Consider the following 9,908-nt stretch of genomic DNA (forward strand, 5'->3'; position numbering starts at 1 on the left):
TAACTTGCAATAGCTTATACTAAAATGATAGGGTGATTTTTTTTTTCAAGAGAGAACACGTCTATATGGCAACAATGCCTCTTCACTTCCAGCAGATGGACACTGTACTTTCACCACACTACCACAGAGTTCCATGAATCATGCATAAGAAAACTGATATGCCACAGTGCTTCTACTCATTTTTTTTTTAACATCTGAAAACATGACCAGGCCATTCCTTTGCTATGTTATTTTCAAAGGAAATTGCTTGGAAAATATATATTTCTTCAATTTCTAAATTAATGTGCAAAACGTAATGCTTTATACATCACATACAGAACCACATCACAGAAAATATAGAAATACAAATAGAAACATAGAAGTACCAAAAACTGAGAAACAAAAAAGATAGTCTATATACTGGTAACTACAGGGTGGCTTCTGTAGTAGGTTGTATGGTATGGGCCCTCACAAGATAACGCCCTAATCCTCAGAGCCTACAAAGGTAACCTTACCCAGACAAAGGGTCTCCATAGATGTAAGTTAAGGATTTGGGGGATGGGAGGATCATCCTAAATTATTCATTTATTTCCTAAATTCAATGACAAGTGTCCTTATCCTAGTGAGGCAGAGGGGATTTGTCAGAGACAGAAGAGAAGATGGCATGAAAACAGAGGAAAAGATTAGCAAGATGAGGCCACTCACTTGGGAATGACCGGAAGTGCCAGGGCAGCCACCAGAAATCAGAAGGGAAGAGATAGGAAACAGATTCTCCCTCAGGTCTCCAAGGGGGAGGGCAGCCCTGCCAGATTTTTGACTTCTAAAGACTTAAAAATAAATATTTATTAATAAATCTGAAAGTACTCTAAGAATATAAGCAAGAATTTTCTATAATCTTGGACTGAGAAAAACCACTGTAAATATGATGTGGATTAAAGAAGTTATAAAAGACGGGTGATTTAAATATATAAAAATTACTTAGGACTGGAGGCGTGGCTCAAGTGGTAGAGAGCCTGCTTTGCAAGCTTGAAGCCCTGAGTTCAAATGCCAGTTTCACCAAAAAAAAAAAAAAGTTACTTAAATCCACAACATAAGAAACTTCCTGAGTGGATAATGTTTGATAATAAAAAAACAAAAGAAGGAGAGAGAGAGAGAGAGAGAGAGAGAGAGAGAGAACGAGAAGACAAAGTTTCTACTTAAAGTAAAAGGTAAAAGGCTCTATCTCTTACTCTCCAGGGTTCTGGATGTGTTCTTGAGGTTTCATGGTGTTTTTGCCACATAGACAAGAAAAACAGAGGAAGACTTTCCACAAACAAAAAACAAAAATAAAAGATACATGCAGAAAAGACAGATATGAACAATGGGGAACTAAGTATTGAACTCATGCATGCTCCCTGTTCAGTCTTCTAAGTCCAAGATACATTCCTGCCTTTGGAGACAGGGACACACTTCAGTATCCTTAAACTACCCTGATGGGTTTCTTCTCTTACTTACAACAAAAGATGTCTAAATGAATACACTTCATTATGTTAAAGAAGACTCCATTTCCTTGACTCACTAATTCTGCATCTTAGAGTCTTAAATGTGAAAACAGCTGTGGTAGAAATGTTAATCTACGTATATACTTAAGTCCCTAGTGTATACCGGGCTCTGTTGAGGGCAAAGTGGCACAGTGCTTCTAAGACACATGTTCACTGAAGAATTATTTATAACAGAAACCACTTAGATGGTGGACTATTTACTCAATATTATCTACATTATTGTTACATACTAACGCCATTTATAATAAAACCATTTGTAATAACAAGGAAAAGTATGTGATTTTCGGAGGAAAAAACCAAAATATTAACATTCTAATAACTGCATAAAAACATTTTAGCCTATATAAAGAGCAAATCGTTGGGAGGATCAAAGTAACTGACAGTTGTGAGCTATGAAATGGTGAGATAATGGTAGTATTTTTCTATTGTAGAAAATTTCTGAGTTTTCCATAATGAGCAAGTCTACCATGGGGAATAAAATAAAATGGAGTCAAACATTAAAAAGAGATTTAGGGAAACAGAATCAGTAGTCCAAGGGAGCAGAGGACTCTATCATCTGAATATGAAGAATTGTGGGCTTGTGCTCCCAAGCAATCCACCAGAAACTCCAAGCAAAAGGGATGGTCCTCCTTTCCAGAGTAAGAAGGAAGGAGGGTGACAGTCACTTTGGTGTTCTACTCTTCAGGAAGTGGCTTTGCAGTTGTGTGTCTCAGAGTCACGAAGTTCTTTTGAGTGTATTAGGATTTTGATGCAAAATATTCCCCAAAGGCCCTTATGTTAAAGGCTTGTTTCCCAGCTGTGGTGCTATTCCGAAGTGGTGGAACATTCATGAGGTTGATCTAGTAGAAGGAAGTTATGTCACTGGGGGGGCATGACCTTGAAGGGGATAGTGGGATCCTGGCTTGCTTGTGTTCTCTCTCTTTCTCTGTCTCTCCCCTCCCTCCTGTCTGTCATGAGGTGAGCAGCTGGGCTCCACCATGTGCCTTCCGCCACGATGGTCTGCCTTACCATAGACCCAAAAAGCCAAGTGACCTGGACTGGAAGCTCTGAAGGCATGAGCCAAAATAGACCTTTCCTCTTTTTGTTTTGTCACAGAGATGGACAGCTGACCAACATGGGGTGGGAGGGTGGAGGAGGTATGTAGGGTCCAGCTTCATGGGTCTTCTTAGCCTGGTCCTCACAATTGTAGCAGTACAAGCTTTCAGTTACCCATTTACCCTCTCTCCTGTTCTTCATTTGGAACGTACACAGGCTATTTCATTACTCAAATAAAAAGTCCTCATTACTAAAGTATCTGAAAATCACAGAGGTGGTTCAGGAATTACAATAAAGGGCATGAAAAATTCTCAGAAAGAAGTTGCTCTCATCTTCAATTCAGAGTTTGAGTAAAGCTACCTGTTATCCAGGATCCATAAGATAAAAGTGTGTGTAGGGGGTGGTAAATGGAGAGGGAGACAGGTTCGTGTCAGTGGGCTGTGGATGTGGGTCTCCCCATTTGCCTCTGTGTCTCCAGTCATTGCCATAGGGAAGCTCAGTATGCCATCACCTTTCCTTATCAGAAGTCAAGTTGCACAAAGAACAAGCTACTGAAACAGGTCAAGACACTGTCTCAGTGAATTCAGGCTGGTGACAAAAACACCATAGACTAGGGTGGTTCAAATAATGGAAATTTATTTCTCATAGTTCCAGAGGCTTGAACTCCAAGATCAAGGCTTGCTGGTTTGGAGATGGCCCTCTTTGTGCTCTGTCTTCACATGGCTGAGAGCAGAGAGAGGGAGCTCTCTGTTCCTTTGGGCCCTCTCCCATGACCTAATCATCTACCTGAGGCATCACCTCCAAATACCATCACTTTGGGGTGGGAATTCAACTTATGAATGGGGGACCCACAAATATTTACTCTGTAAGAGAAACCTTGGGTACACTGAATAAAAATGAATTAAAATTTTTAAGTTCAACAACTTTTTCAACTACTTGACTGTTGACAGTCATTTCTTAATGACTTTGACCAAGATTTTATATCTAAATACCTATATGTAATAATAAAGTATTTCAGTGATTATTTTATATTTTGTCCTCAGAAACTTTGAGGCTTGAAAAGAATTTAGAGGTCATAGAAACCAAGTCTCTTATTTTACAGTTAAGGAAAAGAGGAACCAACGGTCTATGGGTCTAAGTTAGAAAGCAAACATTTATTTCTCCCAATAATGGGAAGTAAATGGGTTATTCTTTTGTTTATGCTCAATGATTTTAATGTCTCAATAAGAAAATGTCTTAGGGGAAAAAATCAATTCAGGACTTCAAAGTTATTTGGGTTATCAACTGTAGCCAAAGACGCAAGAGTCTTGAGGTAAGCAGGCTCTCATTCTCAACCAGCTCTGCTTTTCCCAGAGTTCAGTCTCAACCCAGAAGCACACCAGCATCCTTGCTGTGGAGCCAGTTCCAGGCCTGCCCACATCCTTGACTCTGTGTCAGGAGGGAGCACTCTTTTCACTCTCTCTCTCAGGAGTTCCATTTCAGTGTTTATGCATTCTGGGCCTCCTGTACCTGCCCAGCTGTTCCCTGGCTTCAGGCAGCAGGGTGTAATTACAGCACACCTATGCTGTCTATTCCCTCATCTAGGGATTCAGAGGCATCCTCAGATCTACACAGCTACACCTGGAATGTAGAAGACATCTCACACGTGCTCTAGGCTCACCCAGGTATACCCATGAGTCCAACTCTTGACTTACAAGTAAGTCTGTAAGGAGTGCTGCAGGTGAAGTCGAAGACACCTTCCAGTTCCACTGAATCTAATTCATGGCAAGACAGATGTCACATGTGCATTTAAGAAAAGCTCTCAAAGGGATTTTAAAAAGTAACAGCTATATTAAGATTCATCCATTTAAAGTATATAACTCAGTGGGTCTCGGTCTATTCATAAAACTGAGCAACCGTCATTATCTAATTCTACATTTACAGGACCTCATAAAGAACTTCAAGCCAGCTAGCAGACACCACTAGCCACCCTCTCCCAGGCATTTCCCCAATCTCCTGGCAACCATGAATCTACTCTGTCACAATGAATTTGCCTATGCTGAACATTTTATGTACGTGGAATGATGCCACACGTGGCCTTTTGTGACTGGTCTCTTTCATTTAGCATACCGTTTTCAAGGCTCATCCACATTGTAGCATGCATCAGTACTTTGCTCCTTTTTATGCAGAATGTCATCCTGTTTTCCACCACATTTTGCTTGTCCATTTTTCAATGGATGGACATCTGGGTTTTCTTCCACTTTGGGGTTATTATGAAATAATGCGGCTGTGAACACTCATATAAAACTTTCAAGTGGATATCTTTTCAATTCTCTTAAGTACACCGCTCCTCAGAATGGAATTGTGAGGTCATATGACTACTCTGTTTAAAAAGAACTGCAAACTATTTTCCAAAGCAGCTTCACCATGAGGGTTCAAATTCTTTCACGTTCTTTTTTTTTTTTATTATGATTTCTAGTTTTTGTTTCATCTCTCTCTCTCTCTCTCTCTCTCTCTCTCTTTCACCCTACCTTTCCCCTGAATGCTTGTCTTTTCTCTCTTTCAGCATTTATCTCTGTGGGGGACGTGCTGTTAGGATTTTAATCTTCAAAGACAGTCTGTTTCTGTGTTACAGGAGTCATGGATGGGCTCTCGAGTGCATCCTCACTCTATAAAGGCACCTAGATATGTGGACAGAGGGGGTTCTAATGACAGTGGCTTCCTATGGAGTGCAAGGAGCTCTGGGGGTACCTGCCCCACCACAGCCCTATCCTTTCCTCTTTCCTTCCATCAACAATGAAAATCTCCTTTATTACTGTGGTACTAGATATTTCTTTTTTTTTATTATTTTATTCATATGTACATACAATGTTTGGGTCATTTCTCCCCCCTTCCCCCGCCCCCTCCCTTTCCCCTACCCCCTCCCTCTCCCCTCCTTCCACATTCTTTCTAACACTTGGTATTGTCTATCTTTTGATCCGAGTAACCCCAGTGGGTGTGAAGTAGCATTTCATTGTACTTTTGATTTGTATTTCCCTGATGACTAATAATGCTGAGCAACTTTTCATGTGCCTACTATCCATTTAATGTTTTCTTTGGAAAAAATATCAGTGCAAATCCTTTGCCATTTTAAATTGAGCTGTCTTCTTATTGTTGACTAGTAAGAGTTCCTTTCTTTTTGTGGAACTGGGCTTTGAACTAAGGATCCTGCACTTGCTAGGCAAGTGCTCTACCATTTGAACCATGTTGCAGCTCTAGAGTTTTTTTTTTAAATATATTCTGGATGTTAAACCCTTATCATATATGATTTGCAAATATTTTCTCCCATTCTGAGTTATCATTTCACTTTATTGATGGTATTCTTTGATGTACAAAGTTTTTAATTTTGATGTTCAATTTATCTTTTTTCTTGGTATCATATCTAAGAAACCTTTTATTCTTTAGTTCAATGTCATGAAGATTTACTCCTGTTTTCTTCTAAGAGTCTCACAGTTTTAGCTCTTTTATTTAGGGCTAGGATCTGTTTGGAGGTAATTTTTGTGTATGGTGTGAGGTAGGCACCAAACTTCATTCTCTTGCATGTGGATGTACAACTGTTCCAACACAATTGTTGAATTCCAAGTGATTTTAATGTGCATGACTAATGAAAACACTATTAAATCCTAATCTGACACCTACATTTCACTGAAAAGAAAATTTAGGCCCAAAGAGAGTTCATTAAAATAACTCTGTTTTGGAATAAAGGAAGACACAGAAAGAAGGAAAAAATTTGGTTGTTATTCTTTACGATTTCTAAGTCTAGTGAGGGAGGCAAACATTATAATATGGACTGTTCAGGACCAATCATAGAAATATACAAAATAAACATCACCAAGGGACTGCTTAAGTAATGCTTGGTGATTTAAACCAAGATTCACCAAAGAGAGTTATTCTAAGCATGGGGGAGAGGGTAGGGTGAGGTGGGGAAGCTATTTTACAAAAGTCTCTGGACAGGAGTGCTACGGGAATAAGGAGTCACCCAGTGTGGGGAGACTAAGTTGGAGGAGAGGGAGGAGGAATGTGACAGGCTGAAGCAGAGCTGAAGCCAAGCAGCAAAGGACTGTGGGTGCAAGGTTGAAGACGAGGCTGAGGGCCGTTCCCATGTAGGGAATGGGTCTGTATAGCAGGCAAGTGACAGCACCACATCCGTGCTTTAGAAATGTGGTCAAAGGTCATGTGGATGGTGGTCACCAGAGGTGGAGCCTAGAGAAAGTGTTTAGGAGATTCTTGCAATATTTCATGACAAAGGCCTAAAAAACGTAGAGTCCTTTGCTCAAAATCAGTTCTCAGATGCAGCTGGTAGATGTGTTTTTGGCTAGAAGAGTGTTTAAAAAAAAAAAAAAAAGTCTTGCACTTGAATACCAGATCAGGGAGGAGGCTGAGACAAGCTCTCCCTGGGGTGCCACAGCCCCAGCACTCCTGCTTTAGGCTTGCCAGGCGGAGGCACCCACCTATGCTCCTGGCCTGACCCTGGTAAGCATTTCGGTTTGTGACCTTTGGGTGTGTGAGGGAAGTGATGATGTAGAGAAGAGACCATGCATCCCACGACAATTCAGAAAGTACACTGACAGTGGCTGCTCTCCAGAGGTGGGAGAACACAGGGCAAAGTTAATCTCTGGACTTCTAGGTGCTGACCCACGTCCCAGCCCCCAGGACACTGACAATGTGTTTGCTGAACTTGCTACTTGGAACAGTCTGCACTCCTGGCTTCTGGCCTCTCATGGCAGTACTAAAATTATATAGTGTCACAAACATCTTGTGAACTGTGGGTTTTTTTCCTGCTGAAGCTGTGGCAAGTAGAACGTTCCACGTCCCGGGAAGTAGTTTCTTTTTTTGTTTTAAACCTCAGGCTTCAATGTTTCTGAAGTTGAGGTCTCTGGGCTAGTCAATGGCATATCATTTTTATTTGCCCTAAATGCACAGCTCTCAAAAGAGGAATACCTTTCAAAATGAAAATGTGCCCTAATTTTAAGATTTTTTTTTTTTACTCTGTTCACCCAAGTCTTCTTTCAGACTGTAAGTTCATTGTGGGAAGCACCTTTCAGGAGCTTAACAATTATTGAGAAGTACACACGTTTCTTGCGGTCAAGACTTTATCTCTCAGCTCTTTTGGGCTTCGGGTACCTTTATGCCCCTGGGCCAGGTTCAATGCCAAAGGACTTGCATCAGACATGAGGAAGAAAGGCAGTGAGGGAAGGAAACTGGAAGCAGCACTGAGGATGTCAAGATCATTTGTGTGGTGCTGGGATTGTGTCTTTAAGCTCCTGCCTATCTTATCACTATTTTCTCATTTCCTATCATTTATCTGTGCCTCCACTTTCTCTCCTACAAATCCTTTAAACTTGGCCTGCTTTCACTATTGGGTAGCAAGAAGTTATTTGTATGTCACTTATTATTCCTTTTAATTTTTTGCTTCAGAAGCAAACAAAACAAAATCTTGGCTATGCTTGAAAATCTCTTTTCAAAAATTAAAAAGTTATACCATTAAAGGAAAATACCAAGCTAAATCCAGAAGATTTAATCGCTTATCTTCCTTCTCCACAAGTGATGCCCAGAAGGGGTCCCTTCCAACTCTGGGATTTGAAGGCTCAGGAAACCACGAGAACTCCTGTGAGCCAAGATCTTCCTCATTTGCTTGAGGTGGACATCTACAAGTGAATTTTAAGGATAAGCAATCTAACGAGACCAGGAAACTATTTAAGGACAAGATCAGTGGTGTTTTTCTTGGGTTTAGCTACACAGATCAACACCCATCCCTCTGATAGGATAAGAATTACATTTTCAGCAGTTCCTAACATCAGCAAATGCCACAAAGATAGGCACCCAGCATCAATTTTTAAAGCTGAAGAGTCAGGGAATGAAGCAAGTTAATTCTCACAAATGTTAATATAAAGGTTGTAGTTTTTTCCACTCTGTTGTGTTGAAATTTTATCCCACCAGGTCCACTGCAACCTCAAAATATAATCTTCCCAAAATAAAAAGCTGCTTCTTTCAACTTCCTACATGGGAGGAAAGTTGTCATATCTGTGAGACCTTGGAGGACTTTTTGAATGTGACCAGGGTTAGAAGTATGTTTTTTTTTTTCTTTTTTAATTAGGATATGTTCAGTGTATAGGGGCAATTCATTGTGACAATTCCAAATAGGCTTCTATTGTACATTGGTTAGATCACCCCCACTGTCTCTCCCCTTTGGCCCCTCCCACCCCACTTAAAGCAATTGCAAGAGGTTTCTTTGTTCTATTTCATATAAGTATATGAAGTCCATCTACCCATAGACCCTCACCTTAATCTCCTTCCTTCACCCTTCCCCATCCCACAAGTATTCCCCCTACACATACAAATTGTATCTGTTTTACAGTCCTGTCTTCCATTATTAATATTTAAATTGATGTTCAAAGGGATGTCTCAATGAATATACTTTACTTTGGTCCATTCAACCCCTTCCATTGCTCTCCCTTACCCCTTTACCTCCCACCCTCCCCCCCCACCTTATCAACTGCTTTCAACACATACCATTACGTCTTTTACCTTCCCAAATGTTATGTTTTACAATACTGTTTATGCTCTCTCATTCTCTTTTCCTTTCCCTCCAAAGTGTGGTTTTTACTTGCAAAAATTAGGTTAGCAAAAGTTTGCCAAATAAGAGATTGAGGCAATGTGTACAAACACATATAACACAGGAAAAGTCTCTAACACCAGAAGAGCCCTGGCTACAAGGAGTGTTAGCAGAGGTGCACACGCACTGAGCAACCTCAACGTGCAAGACCTGAGTTGGATATCATGGTAAATAGCAAACAATACATGAACTTGATCCTCAGGAGCCTTCAGAGCTGGCTAGAGGAGCAACTTACATAGAGGAGTAAATGCAGAAAAGTGAGTGAAAGAGCTAAGCAGAAATGCTAAAGAAACAGGAGTCAAGTGTTTAAGAGAAATGTGGCCAGTGTTGTTCAGACCAATTCACATCACCAGGCACTGTGCTAGAAACTGAGGGGCACAAGCTATTTAAGAGAAATTTTCTGTCCTTGATTTGGTATCGAGACAGAAATAAATCTGCGATGAACCATCTCAAAGGCATACTTTCATCATGGGTGCTTGGAAGAAAGGAAATACAGAGCTGACATAAACTTGGATGTAAATACAGCTTTAAGCATGTCTTCTTTCAGTGATCTGACACCTTCTCCTTTACAAAAATAGCAGCAGATTAATTCTCTGTTAGATCTTCTCTTGAAATTCATGTTTATGTCTGGCATGACTTTATCCCCATGTCACCTGGTCCTGCCCCCCACATTCCTGTTCCTTCTGGCAACACCCACCTAAATTTCAACACATTTTCCC

General features: G+C 40.5%; 1 protein-coding gene across 6 annotated transcripts in view; it reads right to left on the reverse strand.

Moving 5' to 3' along the window:
- The window catches only part of Tjp1 (tight junction protein 1), a 263,800-nt gene that overhangs the window by 121,726 nt on the left and 132,166 nt on the right, over positions 1 to 9,908 (reverse strand). The window lies entirely within an intron of this gene.

This window comes from Castor canadensis, chromosome 19, assembly GCF_047511655.1.
Source record: "Castor canadensis chromosome 19, mCasCan1.hap1v2, whole genome shotgun sequence".
Classification (NCBI taxonomy): domain Eukaryota; kingdom Metazoa; phylum Chordata; class Mammalia; order Rodentia; family Castoridae; genus Castor; species Castor canadensis.